Here is a 24,462-nt window from a genome sequence, read left to right on the forward strand (position 1 = left end):
ACTTCCTTTTTAATAATACTTCCATTCCACTTGCCTTTTTCAATCATAGTATGTAAGCATTGTGGTGTTTTTTTAACAAAGACCGGTGTTGTTGCATGTATATGTGCTGCATGTGCGCTATCCTTTTATTCTAGCTCCTACCGAATAACTATCTCTGATTGGGCGCTGTTTTGCATGACGGCAACCTGTGCCTTTTTGATGGATTTGTTTCATTTCATTGCCATGATAAACTTTTACAACAGCTATTATTTACTGGCAGCATGCATGAACCTCTATAAGGAGGTCTGTTCTCGATTTCTACACAGTGATCTAAGGATGATAAATCACCGGTCACGCATAAATTATATCAGTGAAATCAAATCCGGCAGAAGTCTTTTGTGTGGACATGTAAATTCAGCCAGGGATGTTCGTCTGTGCGAAATTGCAAATAGTCTTTGTCTACCCTCTAACCATACAATTTCTTTCATTTCAATCTCAGCACGCAGTAGGAATATTTTCCCTTAGCTGCTCCTATCATATGTAATGAATGTGCTGCCCCAAAGGTGAGAGCCATAATTGATTAAAAACCATAATGTTTTTCTATGCCTCAATGTAGTCAGTGATAAAGATATCTCTGATGTGTGAGTAGGTGTCCTGTGTGTGTGTGTGTTTGTGGGACTGTGTGGACAGGACGGGACATCAAAGTGTGTCTCTGTTTCATCCTGGCTAATGAAGACGCTGGGAGTGTGCTTCTGGGTCACAGCGGGAACATGCACAGCGAGGTCACTTCAAAGGCGGGATAATGACGGATTAAGTCTAAATCATGGCGGCGCTTTAGTCGCTTTGCATTTTATTAACAAATCATCGCAATATGATTTGGTAAAGATGTGCCTGCCTTAATTTCCCTTGTCCATCTTAGTCTGGGCAAATCCCCTACATCCAGATTAGTGGATCGTGGTGGGCAGAGTGGTGGGCCTTTTTTTATAAACCCTTGATAGCGATGAAATATTCTTTCATTAGTGTCCACGTATCTCCCCATGTATTCATGTGTTAATGCGCTGCTCTCTCTACAGTTCCTCATTGCTTTGTGAGTGTGCGTGACAGTGAAACAGCTTTTCATTTATGGTAGCCCTACAGCTTGAAAGCAAGATATTCTATCCTTGGCTAGTTCTGTTCTGCATTTAAAATTAACCCACACACCCACAGGGCTTAGCTCTCAGTCAAGGTCACAGGTAATAGGTAAAACAAAAATTTCTGTGTCATAAAGAAATGAGTCATAATTCTTCAACCCTTCAAACTGTACGTGAAGTAGAAATGGTTTAAAAGGGGGGTGGGGGGGGGGTGACACTTCATGATTATAGAGCTCTTAGCACTCTTATGTGTGAAAGGATGGCGCATGGATATACTGTTTCACTACCATTCATCTTGTTCAGCGTATAACCCTCACGATCTTTGACCTCAGACCTGCTGTGCCTGTGAAGTTACAGGTATGTAGGAAGCACTCAGGGAAGTCTAATTGCCGCCGGAGTGATTTATCCTCCCGTTGAGCCTCCAAGAGCACTCGAACGCTCAGAAACGCTCATCAACAACATTTCCCATCAGTTACAATCAAGGGGATCGAGTGCAGGCTAGACACCAAAATGCTCGTTTGTGATTAAAAGCGGTGCAATTTCATGAAAGATTTGATACGTTTCAGCACAAGGTGCAATTTCATGAAAGATTTGATACGTTTCCGCACAAGTTCAGGTGAAATGGTTTTGGTGGTGTTCAAGGTTAGAGTGACAGACTGCACGAAACTATTCCTGAACATTGTGTACTGAAACGATGAATACAAATTATGTAACTTTTTTTTTTAATTATCAATGTTTGTTCTCAAAAACGTCAACTTTTTGTGATTAAATAGGCAACAACCAAAATCAAAGTTTTTGGTATTATTCACTTAGAGTTTACCACTCAAAAACTCACAGTGTGCACGTGGTTTGATCAGACTGATGTGTGTTTGTGATATTACCTTATCCCAACTAAGCTACTTCAAACTTGTTAGAAGTGCCCCAAAACACAAAACACAAATACAGACATTTCTTTGAAATAACCCCAACTATGCAGGCATTAGCCGATTATTTTCTCTTAATGTAGAACCTCATAACTCGTAATAAGAAGCTGATTGAGCTAAAATAGTTTCTCTGTTCTTAAATGTGAGGTTCTAATACTTGTATGTATCTTAGATGAATAGAAATTTTAAATATTTGTGTTTGGAGCTGTTGGTCGGATGTATGCTCAATTAAATTAAATCGCAGCTCTAATCCTGACTACCCTGGATTTTAATGTACACATTCCTGCAAAATTCACCCAATACAGACACATAATCCAGTATAATGTATATACATTAATGAGATACACCGTATAAGTGTTGACGTGAATACTTGAGTAGAGGATTATCGAAGCTGTCCAGCTTCTGTCCAGTGGAGGGATCAGCAGGGCCTCGTTTGTTGGAAGCTCTGTGGCAGCTCCCATTTCACCTGCGTTCTTCCGTGTTTAATTGGCCTCATTATGTGATTAACTTAGCAAATTTACCCGTTACCCTCAAGGCACGGCTTTCAACACTGGCAGACCACAAACCTTCCCAAAGTCACTCCATCACCAAAAACGCAATGTCAGCCTTTAGGCCGGTCATCCCATACCTTTGGGAAGTTTTCATTTTCCAGCAGAGACGCCTGTTTGCCTATATTAACCTCAGCACCTTTGACTCAACACACCGCTTTTAAAAATGCAGTAATTCATTCTAGGGTGATTAGCAATATATCATTGTTTCCATAGAATAGCTCAGTATGCATACTATGTTGCTTACCGCACTTTATATGCTTAGCATGATTTGTGCAAGCTCTGTAAATTGTTGTATTATGCATGGCCATGTTGATGTTTGCATTCAGATCTTAGCCTCACGCTTTGAGAAAGCGAGAGGTTTTATACATGAAACGTGGATCTATTTTTATTTCAGTTTACAAAAAACGTGCATGTTGTGATGGAGCAGTTCTTTTACCTGAATTAGATGGATTTAGGTGTTTCCCCTGCTTCCCAACTCAGGCACAACCATGAAATTAGTGAAAAGAAACAGTAGATTGTCCACTCCGAAACAAAATCTAATATTTTGAAAGTGCCAGTTATTTGTTTGTGGGTTCATAGATATTGGTTTTATTTTGTTGATGTCCTCGAAGAATAGTATGGAAAATGAAAGGGAGATGTCATGATGTTAATGTTTTCTGTCGTCACTGAAATCTCAAAGGTCCTTTGTGGGCTCCCTGACAGGCGAGTGAAATGGCCAGTAAAGTGCCAATTTTACAAGGCTACTTGTTATTTGTCAGAAAAGTCATAGGTTCGCTTCCTTGTTTAATAACCAGTGTAGGTACCCCTCCTCTCCTCCTCTGCGGGGGTAGAGAAGGAGAGGAGGGGTAGTAGGGTTGAGGAGAAGTTTACAAATGGGATCCATCATTTTTCATGCAGAGGGGTGACATCCCTCCGTCAGCCAATTTCACTTCGATAGCCCAGTCCCTTGGTTCATTGATGTCTGCATTAGGGACCTTTGTTAAAGGTCTCATCTAAATGCATTGAAAAACACCTTGCTCACTCTGTGTACGTCCTTCCTTTGAAACTGTTTGCGTGCATGCATGTTGCTTGTGCAAAGATTTGCCGACTTGGCTTTGCCTACATTAGGGTTAGTCTTTGTGGCGAAGCAATGTGGTGTTGCTGAACCTGAAGGGAAGAAAAAAATACAGCCAGTGAGAAAACTAACAACAAAGCCACAACAAAAGCCAGCTGCTTGGAGTGCTGTCAGGGCCGGAGCTACGAGTGTTTTCTTACTCTGCTGTCACTGAATGAAAAAGTCTGTAATGTAACAAATGTAATGAATCTGTCCAAATTAAAAGCAACAAATGTAACATGACCTATGAACCTGTTTCAAGAATAAGCCAGAAGGCATTGTGAAGGAGCTTGTTTTCAAATTGATATAAATATGACAGTACCCTCGACATGAAGTTGGTTGAGTAGACCCATTAACCAAAACACTTCAGAGCCACTTCATTTGATTCCACTAAAAACACCACCCTTTATGTCCTGCACCTTTACAGCCCAGCAGGTTCAAACCAACCTGACTGTACATCCCTTGCTACTATTTAGATTTAATTTGCTATTCCTTTCCATCTATTTTACAGAGCTATAGTGTGACACAGCAGAAGTGCTGAGGGGCTAATATCGCTGTCGATCCACCATCCCCTCAGCGGCAATCTCATGCCTAAATTTACACACCAATCTGAGGACCCTTGAGCTTCAAGAGGTCTCATTCCCCTACTTGAATCAAAATTTTCCCTAAACTCTCATGTCCAGTAATTTCACAACACTTTGGTTATAAGCAATGTTGCACTTTGATTGTTAGCAGCTGTGCTTTCATTTTGGTCCATGAACTTTCAAATAAAAGGCGAGCTACACACACGCTTAGCTCTTCTAGTATTTCATTAATATCTTGTAAATGTATGTCGAGCATTTCATTTTCAGCTTTTAAGTAGTTAGGCTATATCTCCTGGCACTCTCATTAGATATAGTAAGTCTAGTAATTAATAAACTTGATCATCTGAAATTGACTAATAATTTGGTGCTTGAGGACATCCCCGCAGTATGGTCCCATAGGGATCCCATTAAAAGTCCTACTGACTACAATCTATAGTTGTGCTATAGGATTCCGCCGTGCTGCCCTTGCAACAATATTGAAATCCACTTTCAAATGACTTTGGAATTAATAATTTACGTTAAATTTATAGACGTTGTGGCACATTACAGTAACTGCTCAGATGTGTCCCAGAATGTTTACAAAGAGAATTGCACTGGGAGCATCTGTCACAGCCTGTCACTAGTTTGAAGAGAAAATGTGAAAATGTTTGACACATGCTATTATTGTTGTTGTCCCATTTCCAGAAATGGTCCAGGAGAGGACAGGTTTTAGGACCTTATCTTGCACCCGGCCCAGCGTAGAGCAAAGTGTCTTTGCTAGATTAAGAGCGACGCAGTTGTCAATTTTCCGTCCAGCGCCCATGTCGTTTAAATTGCAAATGCAACTGCGTCCATTTTTGCGCCCATGGGTGTGCTGGTCTTACAGGAAGCTGTGTTCATGTGAATTCTTGGCGTATTGCTATCTTGAAGCAGCGGGAAGTGATTGCGCCATTGACCAACAAAAACCTGGTCTAAATGCACAGCATGCACACACTATGCTTGTTACACACACACACAGGAAAGCGCAGCAGCAAACGAACATGCAAAAGATTACAAATAAAAATGTTATGGTGCAAATCAACCATCATAATAGCAATGCGCCAAGGTACAAAAAGGCCTGGCTTTTAAACACAAGAGTACACTCGGATTGGTTTATTCCAGGAAACGACCAAAACACACCTATAAATTAATGAAGACACTGAGTACAACCCTTCACGCCGTGTGCTTAGATCACTAACATAGGGCCCTTAATGTTAATGTTATGTCAGAGCTGTTTGGTTTTCTTAAGATAAATTACAGTTAGATTTACAGCGTGGAGGCCTTGACCATAACGCCTGGGAATCAAAAGGAGTGGCACCCATTGTTATGCTCACTGGGATGCACTCTCTTTTAAATAAACTTTATGCCACCATGTGAGACGGAAATGTCAGCTCAGCTCAAACAGGCCCAGCCAAACCTCCCAAACACGGTGAGATTGGATGTGATATCAGTACAAGGGTCACTGACAAAAGAAATTGGGTTTTATGCAGAGCGTGCCTCAAGACACAACACTCCCAAACCAAAGGAAAAGCAAAGCTCCTACCTGCTATTTTCGACCCATCATTATTTCTCATAAATCCCCAAACTAGCCACGACCAGTGCCTTTGACAGCATGACTGATGAGGTTGGCGTTGTGAATGTCAAGAGAAATGGTCTCCTGCACCTTATCTCCCCTGTTTCTCACTGTGAGTGAAACTTGGTGTTTTTATGGAGAAAAGCCATGGCCGTTGTGATGAGCATTACCCGGTGATAATGAAGGGCACGCTGCTGTACTGACAGCTTCTACAGACACACACACAGGCAGGCAGGCAGGCAGGCAGGCAGGCAGGCTGGCTGGCGTCCATTCATGCATTCATGTGCCCTTATGTCCTTATCTGAAGACCAGGATAAATGACCATATTTATTTATTTACACTATGTCAGCTCAGTGATTGCCTTATCTTCTGCTGCTTTCATTCATAGAGAGGGAAATGTCAAGAGATAATTAAGTCAAATGTGTTTTTTTGTCAATGCTATTCCTGGATCTCAAATTGTAAAATGAAAATATTTGGGTGATGGGTCTCTCTGACATATTTCATTTAACTGGAGATGTTTCAATACTATTTGATTATTCATATGATCCACCTTTAAACCACATATAGTTCCATATAGTAATGGAAAAAATAGAAACCATACATACTTAATGCTTGGGTTTTCACTCTGAAAGTGACTTACTTACTTACTGCTCATTGAACAATTATGGTTTGTTAGAGTGCATTCAAAATGAAACCAAGTCAAGTATGGCTTTTTATTTTTCCAACACTGCTTGTGTTTTTTAAAAAGAAAAAAAAGGTTTTGATGAGCCTGCTTTTTACTCCCATAAGCGAGCCACATATCCCACTGAGGCTAACGTTAAGGGGCTTTTAGTTATCAAGCCTGTAACTTGGCATGCACACCTGACAGTACAGAGGAAGGATACTGAGCTCGGACCTGGGTCTGAGCAGTGCCTGCTTGGCAGGAAGCTGCATATTTATGATGGCTTTAAGAAGCATTTATTGCCTAGTTTCCATCAGAACATTGTCTGCAGAGACCTGACAGCTTTCCTTAGAGATTAGTCTCAGATACCCCATGTTACGTGACAGTTTGACCGGATTACTCTCCCTGCTGGACTGCTCTCTCCCGCTCTTTCTCTGTTTTTCTTTTCCCCCTATCTTTACCTCTTTTCTTATTCTCACTTCTTTCCTCCCATTCACACACTTTCCCCCCCTCTATCGTTGTGCTTCTCTTCCCTCTCTCAGATGTTTTCCACACTTTGTGTCACTACATGTCCTCTGGTTACACTGATACAAATCAGGGTTAAAACATTTGTTTACTGTGAGGAAGGGAGAGAGAGAGATACAGCGCTGTGCTAAATGTCAAGGATGATGAGGTGGGTCAGGCCGGCAGTGCTGTCGCGATTACGGCTGTCTTTGCACGGCATCATCACAAACTCTGACAACCGCGCATCGACTGCACAATTTATGCTCGGGAGGGCTAAGTCTCCCAGTTCCACTGTTTCACCAAGAAATTAAATTCACATGTTATCTTTGAGAACATCCTTCCTCTTTTTCTCTCCAACACCAGTGTCAGGAGTAAAGGAATGTGTGGTGTCAAACTGTGCCGTTCAAACCAAAGAATAATGGATTCTGGCATAAATAATAATATCTGTCTTTCTGGGCAAAAGCCACATCCACGAAAGCACACTCATTGCTTGCTGTTGACGTCTGCTTCCTTCAATATTTAACCAGATATATAAGTACTCATAGGCTTTTCAAAATACATAAGAAAAGTTTGATATCATTTTTTAATGACTTTGGACCACAGAAAACCAAGCAGGTTGTCAACTATTTGGTGCACGAAATGACAAGCTTGAATGTGCTTACGCCTACACGCCTTGTGTATGAGCTATATGATTCTTTCATGAGCTGTGTGGTGGCTGGCCTTTCATAGGCGTGCTCTCATTGAGCACTTAATCAATACCTGTCATCTTGAACTCATCCTCTAACGTACGCTCCTGTTCTGTCTCTGCCCCGTAAGCCATCTCCATACAGCTATTTGAATTTGTATTACACACTAAGAGGCCCTTCTTTACTATCATAAGACTTAACAGATTGTTTAAGGGCCCTCAGTACATATTTTCATTAGCACAAGAACTGGTTTGTAAAAATCTATACAAGGGCCTGAGGACCTGGGGCACAGTGGCAAGCAGGGTAAGCCAGGAACGTGTGCAGAATTTCAGATCAGGAGGAAGGCAATTTTAGTGTCTTGGTCTTTCTGATTGTTTTGTTAAAGCTGGTTTTATTGCTGTTGCTCAGCTCTTCTGTCTGTCTATTTGCTTTGGGTTTAAGGAGTCGCCGAAGGTAATTTATAGTATTCCCCCCCCCCAGGAGAGTATTTGATAAGGCATTTCTTTCGAAAAAGGGGAGACACGCTTTGGATTCCGCATGAGCGCGGTTTCTAAATCACTGGCAGCTTCTTTTGATTCTACTTTTGTGAGTCTATCTGTAGTGAAGACTGATAGTACTCTGGGCGCAACGCTAGAGTGATTGTAGTTTGTGAGTTTATCTGAGGTAAACATTGATAGTATTGGAAGACACTATGCATTTAAGTGTTTGATTTCTTCCGTTACTCAATTTCTATGTTCCAGTCCTGTAGCTCAGGCTTTTTGGAAACAAATGTGCAGTGATCCATGTTCTTAACACAGTTAAGAAAATAGTTTTTTTTAAATTGGACCTTGAAGAATTTAGAGTGGGTGAGTAATTGGAGGTCAATAGAAAGCAATGCTCCACGACAGAGCTGAGCCTGCTGAGAGAGAGAGTGAGAGAGAGAGAGAGAGAGGAGCCAGCAGAGTGTCAATCAGTCTGCATTTTGACCGCATTGCCCCTTAATTTAATCACTGTTTAATTACTGCTGTCCCCTGGGGCGCTCTGTTAAGGTTCTGTTACCGAGCTTTTTCCCTTCCTCTGCCGCCGTCTCTAGGTGCCTATTTAGCCCTTGGACACTCTCTCTAAAGCAGGCCACTCTCTCAGAAGCCTCAGCAGTATTTCAACCTTACCTTGGGGCCCCTAGCACAAATCTGCTGATGATAATGTCAAGGGCAAGCACATATGCATGTGTGATGAAAGCTGTCTGCAGGAAGAGAGACAGCACACAAATTCAACTTTATCCAGGAGAGCAAGAGGAGGAGAAGCTGGGAACATCTTGATGAACCAACAACCCACCCACTACACACCCCCTTCAAGACAGCCCCTTCCCCATGTGAGTCTCTTTGGCTGTAGTCTTTCCTTTGCCAGACCTTCCTCTACAGCGCTGCAGAGGAGGGTCTGGCTAGTCTGATAGCCATACTCAGATTGCCAAAGCCTAGCATTCTGGGATGGGAGAAATACATGCTTGGGTTTGTTGGCATTTTTTTTAAACCAATCACAATCGTCTTGGACGATGCACTGGACGGAGCCACGGAGTCTCAGCAAAATAGCCTCAGGATTGAACTTGTTTTGATGGAACATGTGTACGTTCAAAACAACAGAAAACTCAGATCGGACAGATAGTCTAGCTAGCTGTCTCGATTTACCCTGCAGAAATCTGAGCAAAGGTTTGCCATAGTCCTCATAAAAAAAAAAAAAGTAGAATGCGTGCTACCATATCTATGGTCAAACACAGTGCCCGTGTTGTGGTTTCTCTGGATTACCAGCAGCCCACCACCACAGATCCTATACATGGGCCTCAGGGGAATAACTCACATTTAGCTCTTAAGCTACAGCAATCAATATAAATTTAGCATGGTAATGATCAGTTGCAGGGGGTGTAAGTCTTCTGTGCCTTCCTGTCTCTCTTTTCCTTGCACATGCCGTGGTGCTCCAGCTCCCAGAGGCCTGTGGGTAACGCAGCTAAGGCTCCACGCTACATGTCAAACCACAACTGAGGATTACAGAGGGGGAAACAAACAAGCAAGGCTGTCTTGGAGTCTTAGCGACAGGCACAGGCGATAGACGGTGCTAGTAATAAAGCCACTGATGGCACACACTTATGCACAGACACACACACACCTCAACGGCCCTCAACCCTCCACAGTTCCCTTCCTGGAGCAGCAGAGGTATTTTACACTGTGTTAAGGATATAATGGGACAAATAGAGATGATGTGATGAGGGGTGTGTGTGTGTGCGGGTAGGTAGGCGTGACTGACTGATAGATGAGATGCTGTCTCTTAGGAGAGTGTCCGCGATGATGACCATCGCCAGGGGAAGAGAGTTGAGACAGTTGTGGCTCCTGGGTATTCAGATTGGAGTGTTGACAGGTTTATTATTGAACTTAGTTTTTTTCCCATTTTCCTTCTATCAGTGGATGGGTGGTGTCAGGGTGTGATAGTCACTGTCCTCTTCTGTAGTTTCATTCTTGACAGACAACAACTTATGTGCTGTTTCTACACAAGCTGGTCTCTTGCCGCTCTGGCAGCCATCTCAAGATGTCGCGAGGAGACGACAACAACGAGGAGACAGTGTAGATTAATTAAACAGCATACCGTTTGATGCTTTTCATTCTATTTTTATACTCAAAGTTTTTAGAATAAGAATTTTACACTGTGAGATGCAGTGTTAATGCAACAAGCAAATGGAAATTGGCTGTAGGATTGAGCCAAATGTAATCCCTCTAAGCTTGCTCGCTGGCCTCGTTTATGTCAAGCAGGATGCCTAACCAGAGGATCAAGGCCCGTAATGCAATTGACGGCCTGCTGCTTCTGACATTAATAAAGATGGAACATGTACAGGAAATTAAACTCTCACTTTTCTATTGTAATGAGATCTTATCCATCATGATTCTGTTTACCTCACAATCAGATAAAATGATCAAATTGAAGCTCATTCAGTGCCTCATGCAACGCCATCCCTGTAACCTGCTAGCATTACTCTTCTAAATGGATGGAAAAGTGAATGAGATTTAAATAAAGACTCTATATGTTAATGGGAAGGGTTTAGCTCCCCTGGTGATCCACTTTGTACAGAGATGGAGCGGGAGAGGTGGCAGGGCAGGGGGGAAAAAGGAGCACGTAGCTGGCACTGAAGACCAATGTCAGTTGTTGTTGTGTTTTACATATTTCTAATCTCCTTCTTCTTGCTTTAAAAAATGCAACAGGGAGGAAAGCAAGCATGTTGACCTCACTAAGTGTCTCAGGCATCTCTGTTTTGGCCACAAGAGGGAAGTAGCTAGCTACAGAGACAGAAACAACAGGCCACAGGTTCATAATCACACTGGAAAGATGTAGGACATATTAACTAAATGGTATTATCATCTGCTTTACTTTTACAGATCACTGGATTTTTATTTTCATTACATGAGCCTATGATCTTTGATACAGAAGAGGGGGGAAGTACTAAGGGCAAGGAGATGAGGCAATGTAGAATTTAATGGTATTGGCTTTTATATGTAATAAGGGGACACTGATCAAAGGTTGACAATACTCAAAAGCAGCTAGGTTGCACTCAGAAGGGGGACAAAGTGCTCTTCAGCCAGGCTGAGTAAATTACCAGATCAGCTAATCAGAATTCAACTGGAAGATGTAAGTTAGTCGAGACTAATTGAAGACAGATTTAAGAGGCATCCATCTGGATATGGCAACCTTCTCCTACTCTCTTTAGTAATTTATAATGAATACTAATAATGTTTTTTATATAATAGTGTATGTGTGGAGTGGGGAGGGGGAAGGGCCCTCCAAATGAAGCAACTAAGAAGCCTCAAATATACAGAGAGAAATTACTCAGAGGGTACCTCAAGCAGACTATCCATTTGCTTGCCCTCACGGGAAGAGCAGTAAGGAGCCTCGCACTTAGGAAAAAAAAGCACATGTGAGATGTTAGCAGCACCTGCTCAACATGGCTATATGAGCCAATTAGACAAGTATGGGTGTATGTTATCCTCCTCTACATGATTAGAATCAGAATCCATGGCTGTGTGTGGTCCTTCTTGACCTGACTCAGGTTCAGATGGAAATTTCCCTGGAAAAAGGTTCAGTTAATGAAGAGAACTGAGCCACAGCTTGATCAAGAAGTAGGCCAGGATGGATGCAAGCCCAGATTAATGAAGTTGCAGGGATAAGTGCGGATTGAATTAGCATAAAACACTCAACAACAATTAACAGCATTATGTATGTAATACAGGCAGTGTACATGCTGCAAAATAGATGGAGTTCTAATCTGTAGATTGTGTACAGTGAGATGCACTATTGCAAGCAGTGGTAGAAGAAGTATTTAGATTCTTTACAGTAAGTGTAAAAGTAGAAATACCATAGTCTATAAATTCTCCGGGTAAAAGTCCAGAATTCAAAATGTTATCAGCAAAATTAAAGTAAAGTATACACTTAGAAAAAGTGTATAAATTGTGCAGAATGTTTCCTTTCAAAGTGTTATATTATTATAGAACATTATATTGTTATATTTTTTATCATCTACATGTATTTTGTTGTTATAGTTTGACAATGTGGACCCAATATTAGATACTTAGATACTTATGTATATTAATGGGTAGATTAGTAGCATAGTATGGCATCGTATGCTTTAATGTGAAAGGTAACTAGTAACTAAGTGTCAAATGTAGTGGAGTAAAAATTACAATGTTTCCCTCTAAAATGTAGTTAAGTAATTAAATTTTCTTTTATTTATACTTTTCATCAATCCCCAGTGGGGAAATTAAAATTTAAACTCTGTTTGTTAGTAATCACTACACACAGGCCTGAAAATACACACACATGCTCAGGACCTTAATATGCACAAATAGAAGAGATGTCAGAGTGAGTGAGTAGATCTTTAATGTGGTATTAAATAGAAATAGTCAAGTAAAGTTCAAAAATGACAATATTGTACTTAAGTACAGTACCTGAATAAATGTATCAATATACACTAAATAAACTAGTTTATTTATAGTTGTTACAATAAAGTCACAGCAAAGCAACATTTATATCTTCATGGACCGCATATGTGGACATGCTTTAGTCACAAGAGGGAATAAATGATAGCTTTGAAATTTGAATGGATTGTGAGAAAAAGTGGGCAAATATGGCACAATACAGAGCTGTACAGAGACTGTTTACCTCCCCCCATACCTCCCTCATCTGTGTTGTTTGATCAGGAGGAGGAGGATCCGCTTTAAAGGAATAAACGAGACCTCAACCACATTCTTTGGAAACATACATACATACAAACTACAAATTGGCAATCAAGTGCTATTGAAGATAAGTCATCCAGAATACTTTTACATTTTACTGGAAAAGGAAAGGGATTTTGATATAAAAATGTGATTCTTTTTTTATTTAACTTGTAAAAAGAGAGACATTCATAATTGAACACAGGACACAGGATTAGAACTTAAACTATATTTTTGATTTGTGTCTTTGTGTTTTGGAGCATCCATGTTGTTTAAGCCACATAGCTGTTTTTCTTCACATGATCTTCACATGATCCATCTTTTCAGTTTCCATAGATTCAATTCTGTGACCCTATGACATCATTTTTTCCTTGTGCTTGATACTGGATCCAGATCTCACGGTGAAAACACTGGGGCAAAGAACATTGTCAATATGGCATTCACAACTGCTGTTATTTCCCCCAGGACATGGAATCACACATTTAAAATGATTCTCCAGGGAGATATTTAGACAACAGAGCGAACCAAACTGCTGGTAACTCAAACCTCGCTGTCACACCGCTGCCTTTAACAGACTTTAAAAACGGAGAGAGAGAGAGAAATAGGGCAAAAGATGTATAGACCCTGTCAGCAGCCACAATCTGTAATTTTTTATTAGTTTTTGTTTTTTCTGCACACAAAAAAACATGTAAAATAAAAAGGAGGCACAATAATCATGCTATTTAGATATGTTAAATTGATGTGTGTGTCCAAGACCTTAGGGTCATCAGAAATCTCCTAATACTGTTTTCATTGTTTTTGAGAGGTGCATATTCCTTTTTCACTTGCTTACCTGAAAGAAAACTGACAACGTCATATACTGTCGAGGTATTTAGAGAAAATGATCAATCGTTAAAAGCTGTCATTGTGGTGATTCCATTTAGGGTATGATTACTGTCCCAGATGTCAGTAATGATGGAAGCAACAAGGAGGAGTGTTATATTAGTCCCCAGTGCCTGACAACCATAATACCTTTCCTATCTTTCAACCTAACTTTCTCTTACTCCACAAGGAGACATTTTCACTATGCTGCTTTGATATGCCTGACTGCTTGGTAGCTGGTGGCGGGGGGGAAAGAAAACTCCCACCACACCGACAGGTGTCTGATTTCTATTCCCACAGCAAACACCCGCCACAGCTAGATGCAGATTGCCTGTGGAGATCACCGTTTGTGCAAAATAATAGTGTAACTGGAAATACTGGCTCAGGGACCGTCTACAGGCTTTTAGATGAGATGTGTGTTTGAGAAGAAATGATACAACAGCGAGGGAGTGATTGCTGTAATGATAGATCCCTAACCAGACATTTTTCATAAATGGAACTTTTGGTTTGGGCCTGAAAAGAACCAAGACTTGGTATGTCAAAGTGTGAGACAATTTAGAGAAAATGTTTTTGTACTAAATTGCTGCATCATGGATGCTCGAGATGCTTTAAGGTAATGGAGTTCACGCCTAGGCAGAATCAGTCAGTCCATGAAAGTTTGAAACCACTCTTGTTTGCAGACTAGAAGAAGTTTGAACAAATCTTTCATCTGGCTTGTCTGAAATGTTTTTTTTTAATGATTGATGGATTTACATTTGACATAATGCATTGCTGAAGCATGAATAAATGAAATACCTTCTACATATATTGAACACTTAGGGTATATCAAGGCTCTCTTTCTATGCCATTTTCTTCTGGTATGTAAAATGGAAGGTCTAACCTGAGGGTATGACAATATGATTAAAATGGAAGTCATTCCCCCTCCATCCTCACGGCCACTGTGATAAAAATATAAGAAAGTGATTAGGGGCTTAGAAAAAGCTTTGGTTCATTTATATTTCATACCGTTTGAAAAAAGAATCTGACCTATAGACACTGTGGCTCATATTGGATATGGAAGTAAGGTAGCCAACTTCTGTATAAGACTGCTTCAATGGAATTACTGCATTATTTACATCATTAAAAACCAAGACTATTGTAAATCCATATTCAGGGGACAAATGCACTGATACAAGGTTGGAGATAAAAACAAGGTGACAGCATGGGCACTTTGCAAAGAGATAACTTAAATCAGCTTGATCAGTCGAGCGTAATGTGATGGTTATTACATTGAGGCTGTATATATGGATATCTGTCAGGGGATATGGCATGCTGTTAGTGTGAGATCACATCACATATAGCTTGAGAGTTTGACATCAGAGAGACAGTGGGTGAACTCCATACATTATTAGTGTTGGGATGTGTCAGATTCAATTTTCACTACATTGCCCTTGTGGTTAATAATTAGATGTTTTGCAACACTTTTCTTTAATCAATCATGATGTTGATTGTTGGGTGAGTATCTTCACCCAACAATTATTCTGTCATAAAAAATTCAGCAATTACATTTTACTTATTTTATTTGACTTATTTTACTTATTTACATATTTAACTCTTCATTAACTGACTTTTGGCCACTTGGAGGCAGCAAAAACAAGCTGTAAACACTAAAACTAACACAATAATCTTTTTTTTTGCTTAGTTTTGTTCTCCACCACTTTAACATGAGTGAAATAATAATAACTTCATTCACATGGCACCTTTAAAAAAAGAGTGAGTTGACAGACAAAACAGGACAAAGGCCAAACAGTCAAGTTAAACAAGAGGAAAAGAAAATTAAAAACGTAGTAGGAAAAAGGCAAATGAAAATTAATGAAAATGTGAATATGTCAAATAATACAAAAAAATAATAAAACGCATTGAAAAGAAAACAGAGGGCATTACATGAAAGCAAGTCTTCAATAAAAATGTGTCTCAAGAAGTGATTTAAAAAGTCATCCAAAGCAGAGAGGTCCTGATAGGCGCGGCCATCTTGAGATTTAAACCTTGACTTTGGAGTGGCTAGGAGTGCCCAAGCTGAAGATCTGAGGCTGCAAACTGGCTCATATGCAAATACAGTATAATATCTGGCTCTTTAGCTAGCTAAATGCTTCCCTATGTTCACCAGCTGGTCTCAAGCTTTGGCTGTTTGCTGTTTGGTCCTGGGTTTTTGCCTACATGTGTTTTTTTTTTATAGCTTTTTTTACTAAAAAACAAAAAAATTGCTGATGAGAGCCATGAGAGTGAATCAAAACAGTTCAGTTGTGGGCTGGAAAACCAAAACAATGAGCTGAAAGAACACATTACGGTACAGATATTAATGCACCTTGCTATTACAGTGTTCAATATTTAGTTTTAGCGTTGTTATCTCATTTATATTCTGCTCTGTAGAATAACCAAACCAAGGTGAAGCAGGGTACTGACATGTATCAACCTTGACCCTGCTCAAACATTTACATAGTCAAAACATAAACCACGTCTGTTGATGCCCCCATAAACACGACACATAAGTGATGTGCCTGTCACACACGGGCCATGTCACTGTGACCGTGCGACATTGTGACAGAGCTTGTATGCTTTTGTGCCTATTTTGTGTACATGTGTGAGGTTGAGCATTAAGGGGGGGTGGCGGGTTAGTGTTTTTGATGAGTGTGATTGTGTGGGCGCATTTATGCTGCAGGTCAGCCTGGGTTTAATTGTCAACCTTAAATATTCATGGGCACATTGAGTAGATAAATGAAGGTATAAGCACACTGTAAAACTTTCAATAGGTCAGGTGTCACTGACTTCACCGGATACAATTTACTGTATGATCCGACATTTGCTGCAATGCCAATTAATATGTTAAGAGCATTAAAAGAAACCCTAATGCCATTTTCCATTTATGCATTATAAAGTAATCCACAATGAGATGGATACCGTTGAGACTAAAGGTGCACCGCAATAAAAAGGAGTGCTTTATTAGGGTGTTTTATATAGGTATGAATCTATATAATTCCAACATAGACTCAAACCTTTGATTCTTTCAGTCATTACTTTTTTACCTCAGCATGTGTTTCCTCCTGATAACCAGAGCACAGTGGTCAAATTATTTTACCGTTTAACATCGGACTCTTGTACAATAGTGATTAAAGCATCTGTACTGCAGGCTCACCAGGAGTCAGTTGCTCCAGCTCTTTGTAAGTTCAAACTCAGCTTAGTTAGTCTAATTACTAAATGAAAATTATTTGCACCACACAAACTAGGATGAATTGTAACTTAATATGTACACCTAGCAACTGCCATGTGTAACTGTTATGTAGCGAACTTACAAAACATTAACTTATAATAGTTGTAATAATAATAATGATAATAATATTTGAACATTGAGACTGAATCGTGACATGTTGTATAGAATATGGTTGACATATTGGACTGGCACTAGACCTGAACATGCTATTTAATAACAACATAAACTGGGAATTTTTAAATTGCGTTGCACAAAAATTATAAAATACAGATTAAATCACAAAATATTATGCTCTTGATGACTTGCCATTAGGTTAGCATAATGAGACATTCCCTACTTAACACTCAGCCGGGTGAAAAATGTGGTACAATAATATAATGTAAACGTGAATTATAAATGTTATTCTTCTGTGGGCAAAAAGGTGTATGATATGTTTTGCCAATTATTTTTTGTTAGAGTTTTACACATGACCAGGTTAAAGTCAATACCTTAGCAACACAATCAAAGCTAATTTAACCTAATTCAGCTACCCAGCTGTCCCCTCATGCCAAGGTTAGCATCCCCTCATCCTCTGTACTTCCATCTTTCTCCTTAATGGCTTATTTGACGATAATTAACCCAGAATCCTACAGAGACAGGCCGGTGAGAGATTGATGGCCTCGTCGGCCTGCTACACCTGTTCTGCCACAAGGCTCACAGTTACCAAGCCATGGCCAAATATGACTGCCCTGGAGCCACGCATGTGGATGTCAAAGACAAACACAGGTCCTCCCCAGTGGCCTGGGTGTTCTGTATAGGGCAACATTGTGACCACAACCTTTGATTACACTCATTATTCCACTCAAGGCGGGCTGCTCTAAGGGGACATCCTGCTGTCCCTTTTGTCCCAATTATCTACATTGTCCCTTAAAATGTCTATTCATCTGCAGCTACACATCTTCTTGCATACAGATGCTCTGACTTGCTACAAAAAGAATATTTCATCAGGCAAGTCCTTTCGTCAGTTAATCCATTTAGGGAAGGAAACAAGTGCACATTTGGGAAATTGGCAGGAAATGGTGACTGTATAATTGACAGTTGAAGCGATGTAGTTCAAAGCACTTCTTTCATTTTAACAGTGGTTACTGTTTTGCAGATCCCCCCCATTCATTCTATATATTGAGTTAATATGAACATTTGTTTGCGTTTTTGCCATTTTGCTTTCAAACTTGCATGTGAAACCACAGCTCAAATGACACAAACATGCAGCACACATGATTTAGTTTTCAGTGTTACAACAGTATTTAGCTGTGGTACATTACTGCTGTGAAAGCAGATTATAATGCCAATGCTGAATGGCATTTCCAGGCTTCACACATGTTCTTACTATTACCATGAACAGATGTTAATTACTTATTTTTTCCCTCTACACTTTACTTGAGATGGTCCTCACTCCCGTCGGTGGAGGTTCTGGTCTTCTTCTCAGCATGTTGGGGTGCAGCATGGACCTCTGTCATGTTTGCTGCAGAAGGGCCTTTGGGAGTGGGGGAATAATCAAATACAGAAAAGTGTTTAATTTTTCATAAACAGAGGAACCACCGAATGCACACAACTAACAATGTACCCCAAAGCAGATGTAGAGCGTTTTTAATTTATGGAGAACTGAGCGAAATGGGCAGATGGAGCAAGAGGAGGTGGAGGCATGCTGAGGGACTTTACTTTTCTCTCTTCTCACCTCACAAACAAGAGAAGCCTGTGAGCGTGTGCCACAACACACATAAACACACTCCCACACACTGCTCAAAGACACGGGCGCATGCACAAACGCAGACGTGTAACACCCCCACCAGTATGCATGTAGCACACTTCCCACCGCCTCCATCTCTTCCACCACACAGAGAACACATAACTACACACTTGTCCCTCCTTTTTTACCATAATCCCAGTCTCTTCTATAACTGACAACAAAACACACATGGTTACATGCCCCGCTCTCTCTCTCACACACACACACACACACACACACACACACACACACACACACACACACACACATACACACACACACACACATACAATCTCTCTCCACATATGGCTTGGTAATTATCAACATCAGCCCCTCACAGACACACTGGCTCAAATCCTCAGGATTCGACTAGACCAGATTGAGAACTCAGTATTGAACTCATGCGCTCTACAGAGTCTGCAGGAAGTAGACAGGCTTCATTCTGGCGGGCCATATGTAGGTATGAATATGCATGGGAATCTGTCATACAGGCAACAAGCAGTACATATATATGATGCCAAAGGTCACCAGTGTGAGGAGTAAAATTAGCTCTCTGTTGGTCATTTGGAGACATGCAAGACTGGAAGCCGTGGGCGGCCTGTGAATCATGCTAATGTATGAATGTAGTCCTTGGCGGACTATTAGAGGACAACATTGATTGAGAAGTTTAGCAACTTAGTATTATGTGTTTATTAGTAGAGGTAGAGGAAAAACCAATTGGTGCATGGTGCAAATACAACAAGGCCACACTAGTGATATGGTGGTTCACAGGTTTTTTGTGTTCCTGGTACAAGGTAAGGTTGTTGCAGCCCTATTTGCATTTTTAAACGCAAGGTGATGCTGTTTGCAGACTATTTATTTTTATTGTAAACAGGAGCTTAAACTGGAAAAGTATCTCTTGCATAATAACCTCAATTGCAGACAGACTGTTTTGTAGCTGTTAGGCAGAGACCTTGTATCTCCATATTTCTTCATTTTAATTTCTTTTCATAATCAATACAATTGGTCAACCTTTATGTCTGTGTAAGGGTTTTACAAGTATTTAAACAATAATGAGTTTGTTTCATCTGACTTTGTTAGGTAAGTTAAATAGCTTAACATAATGTTTTTAAATGAGCCATTATTTTAATTTCCTGAGAAGCTAATATTTTGGACATTAATGGACAAGTTGTAGTTTGGGGTGACCAACACTGGAATTCCCAAGTTAACAGTTATATTTGTAATGGCGACCGTCTTTGTCAATGTAACCCAGTAGCTTAGTAAGATGTCTGAACACAGTGCTGTAGCCTGCCAAGTTGTCCAAATTTGAGGGATCCTTGTCAGAAATGTGTATGTTACATTGGTTATGCTGGTAACAGACTCACAACTCCAGTATTGGTCAGTCTCCACTGTAACATTATTTATGAAAAAGATTATTCACTCCTCGAACATACTTTATAAATGTATAATTGCAAAACTTTCACAGCTTTCCTTTTCAAACAAACGTGCATGGAGTACAATATCTGAACCATATCGACATGATGTCAGTCATACTGAAGGAGCCTGAGAAGTTTTTCTTTATCTCAGCATCTTTTGGGGTTTTCTTTTATTGCCATTTGATTGAACAATTTCCCTCAAATCCTCTACTACTTGAAATGGTTTTGTTAGAGTAAGATTTGGCCCTATCATAGATGTGTTTCAACTCTTCCAACCGACTTGTCATTTCATTTCTAAAGCCAGATTCTTCTAGTAAAAAAGAATAAAGACAGAATAATTTTTTGTGAGGCAGGCTGCAGTTCTAACAAGCACAAATATCTCCAGCTTGTTAACTATTTATTTGAGGTGACATTAGACCAGCATTATGCTTCACCAAAACACATGTGTCCCCAGGCATGGCCCAGACGACCTCACTGTCCCGCAGTCTTTCTGCTGTAAATTCCCCACTTAAAATTTCATGATCTCCGCTCGGCAGGATACCACTTCCATCATGAAAGAGTTCTCAAACCTAATAACCGTTACTACTCTGGCGGAGCCATCAAAAACCTATTTGTTTCAACAAAAGCCCTCTCCCCCATGCAATGCTGCTGGGTAATAATGCCAGATAGATTTTAAGGGCAATGAATTGTGGAATTACCATTTTCTCCTCTCTCTGTCTCTGTCTCTCTTACTTTCCTTCCTCTCTCTCTTTCTCTCTCTAGATCATTATATTAAACACTTAATTATTCATTGGTAATGCCTGTCATGGTGAAATATTGTCCTCTGCCAATCTGAATGCATCACACTGCTGAGGCCTGCCTCTCTTCCCGAGGTTAATGGCACAGCCCTCACTTGCATTAGCTTGGTTAAATGCAGTGCACCTCATAAGTCAAAGTTCCCTAAGTGAGTGGAGAAGTCACCACCTCAAGCTCTCTCTCTTTCTTCCTCCTTCAGCACATGGGCCAGTGAGATCATCCTTGCACAGGAACTAGCTCTAAACACACACACACACACACACACACACACACACACACACACACACACACACACACACACACACACACACCACATTGGATCTTTATTGTTGTATCTGAAGGATGGTTTGGGCTTGACAGAGTGGTTGCAGCTGAATGGGGCTTGCCATCAGGGCTTTTAAAGGTGAGGGGTGAATGGATCATTATTCATGCAGTGTACTCATGGACTGAGCATCCATAGATGGCCCCTATAGGGTACGGGGTATTATGACTAAATTATGAGACTGACATTAGTCATTCCATAACACATGTTCATTTTTAGCGGACATAAACAGTATTACAGGAGATAGTGGTGACAAGATTGCTCAGGTCTGATGCGAAGATGCATGGCATCCTCTTTGTGTTAATACACTCTGGCATGCAATATTTCTTCAGCAAATATGCAGCGCTAACAAAAATGATAGTTTTGTGCACTTAAGCAAATTGCATGTTGATTACATCTTCCTGATATTGCTAAAATGAAATGTATTTTATCATCGGTTAACAGGGTATTACATGTAATAAGAAATCCTTCCGGGATGATAAAAAAAATGCAAACATTTAGAGGTATGCCAATAACAGGAAATGCTGACATATGGGTTTACATTTCACCAACATTGCAGCTTTTCTCTTTGGCAAATAAAATGAATACCAAAAACAATTAATTTTATTTGAAGGGAGGTCAATCTGCTTTAACCCCCGCTGAATGAAGTGGCACAGAAAAGGGGCAAAAGGAGGCCAGAGATTAATACCTTGTCTTGAAAGTCAGTATGGATCATTATTTTACAGCCTTCTATTACCTGGTTAAACATGTATGACTTTATGTCAGCACATTATTAAAGGTGCAAGTGATGCTTACCTCACCAATGGGCCATCCAGGAAAGATCACAGTTTAAAAAAAAACAAGTTATTGGAAAAGCTTGCAGTCTTTCTCAGCAGATTGTATACCCTCTCAAAGGACCATAATGACTACAAACTTGCTAACCGTTGTGCTTGGATCTGCAAAAAATAAATAAATGATTTGTGCATTGTTAATTTTCAGATATCGTATAATACCTTTGCAGTCCTGATATCTATTGAATGCGCTATGTGCCAATGTTTGGCTTCCTAAAGGATTGAAAGGTCAGGCCAGACAAAATCAATTCCTTTCGTTCCATTCAACTCAACTCAGTTTTTTGCTTTTACTTTCATACTTTAGATGCTCATTAAAACAGAGAGAGGAGAGAGAAAATATCAAGGGGCCTTTAAATCATTTGTTTGTTATTAGTTAATGACTCTTGAAGTCCAACAGCACATTTGGATGATGACATTTCTGACCTTCACTTCACAGTTGACTCTTCTCACTGCAGAGCTCATTAGTTAACCATCTAATCTCATTAGACGTTGCTGGGATAAGGTGGCACTGCAACAAAGTAACCAGCTTCTCTCTCTCTCTCTTTCTCTCTCTCTCTCTCTCTATCTCTTGCTCTCTCTCACTTTCTTTCTCTCTTTGTCTCTTTCTCTCTCAGTCTTTCTTGTTCTCTCTCTCTTTCTCTCTCTCTCTCTCTCTCTCTCTCTCTCTCTCTCCCTTTCTCCTTCTCCCTCTCTCTCTTTGGTTTGGACCAGGAGCAGAAACAGGTGTGGGAGCAGTGCGTGCGAGTCTGGGACAGGCGGAGTCCTCGCTAACCCTTCTCCTCTAATTGCTGTGGATGCCAGGGTGCTCTCGCTATCCGCCGCCTTTCATAACAGTTGGTGTTTGGCAAAGCAGCTTTATGTTTGTTTTAGCTGATGCTTTGCTACTTGCTGTGTCTCTGTCAAAGGAATACTTTAGCATCCGTAGTGAAATTGAAACGTGTGTGTCCCTCATGGACGTGCATGCCAACTGCTCCAAGACACATAACAGTAATAAAGCCACTTTTGACACTGAAGGCCTTAAGCATTTAAGGGCTAGTTATATCCATGTTGACGACAAAGACAATCACTTTTGCTTGCTGTAACACGTTTTGCAAGTCTAACAATTAAGGCTCTGACACACCAACCCGATTATCGGCCGTTGGACAGTGTGGCGAGGTCAGTGACTTGAGTCTGTTCAGTCAGTGATATGTTGTTCTGGAGTCTAATCTCAGTATGACAATGAGCTGCTTTTTTACTGCACCTCATTGATAGTTTCCACTCACCACCTCTGATATCATCTGCTCTAAATTTAGGATTTATTCCTCTGTCTGCACATTTTCTGCTCTAAGCTCATATTCTAGATCATGTGGAGCAGTATTTATTGTCGCAGCTTATTTAAATAATCACCGGCGTGTCAGCGCACATTATGGCCCTCTGTCAAGGTAATAACACATTGTCATTCCTGTTGGGAAGAAAATATTAAACCATAGATCAACGTTTAACAATGCATAATGGATTTGATCTGCATGTTTCCGTTTCCATTTCAGTTGGCCTTCGGGCTATATTAGAATAATTTAATGCTCCAAATAATATCAAAAAATCTGTTCTTATTGCTTTTTTGATAAATAGGGAATCAGTGTTACATCGTTGTTTGACTGTGATGTTAGTGAGCCTGCGCCTTTGTAGAAACAGCAGAGTAACAAAAACTGTGTAAAGCAGAAGCACCTACCCTATATAGGAATTATTCTTTTTTGATTTACATATGCCTGTGTAAGGTGTTGCATGTTTAACCCTTGTGTGTTGTTTGGGTCTGTGGGAACCATTTTCAACGTTTGCTAAAAGCAAAATCATGCTTTTTATCATTTATTCTAACCCAAACTCATTGGCCTCGGCTAATTTTCTTTGAAAAACACAACAAATAACTTATTCTCAATGATTGAACTACGTTGTCTTTCTGCACCTGCTGTTCCCACACAAAGTTACAAAATTGTTACAGTTCTAGCACTTTCACCTGATCTGGTTATGTTTTAATAAATAAGCATCAATAATTACCAAAAGTCTTGTTTATATACGTATATAAACATCTTTTTACCTTTTTATGATTGAATTTCCTTTTTTTTCTTTTTTTTAATGAAAATAATCATGATCATAAAAGGGATCTCACTGGGGTAAATGGCAAATATTAACCATAAGTGATGTAAATATCATTGGCAATTGAGCTAAAGTAAACATCTGTTAAGTATTTTTACAAAGATTGTTATGGCTGTATTGATTTAAAAGCCTAATAATGAGGTGGGTCCACCAGACCCGGGAACATT

General features: G+C 40.1%; 2 long non-coding RNA genes across 2 annotated transcripts; one reads left to right on the plus strand and one right to left on the minus strand.

Moving 5' to 3' along the window:
* Window positions 1–633: 633 nt before the first annotated feature.
* Window positions 634–24,179, minus strand: LOC117936369. The gene is made up of 3 exons (XR_004654931.1): window positions 24,090–24,179; window positions 21,731–21,732; window positions 634–657 (listed from the first exon to the last, which is right to left on the minus strand). It is a non-coding gene; the product is annotated as an uncharacterized LOC117936369 (long non-coding RNA).
* LOC117936365 lies at window positions 18,770–23,366 on the plus strand. Its single transcript, XR_004654926.1, has 3 exons — window positions 18,770–18,780; window positions 21,579–21,584; window positions 23,274–23,366. It is a non-coding gene; the product is annotated as an uncharacterized LOC117936365 (long non-coding RNA).
* Window positions 24,180–24,462: the final 283 nt, after the last annotated feature.

Source organism: Etheostoma cragini, chromosome 20 (assembly GCF_013103735.1).
Source record: "Etheostoma cragini isolate CJK2018 chromosome 20, CSU_Ecrag_1.0, whole genome shotgun sequence".
NCBI classification, from domain to species: domain Eukaryota; kingdom Metazoa; phylum Chordata; class Actinopteri; order Perciformes; family Percidae; genus Etheostoma; species Etheostoma cragini.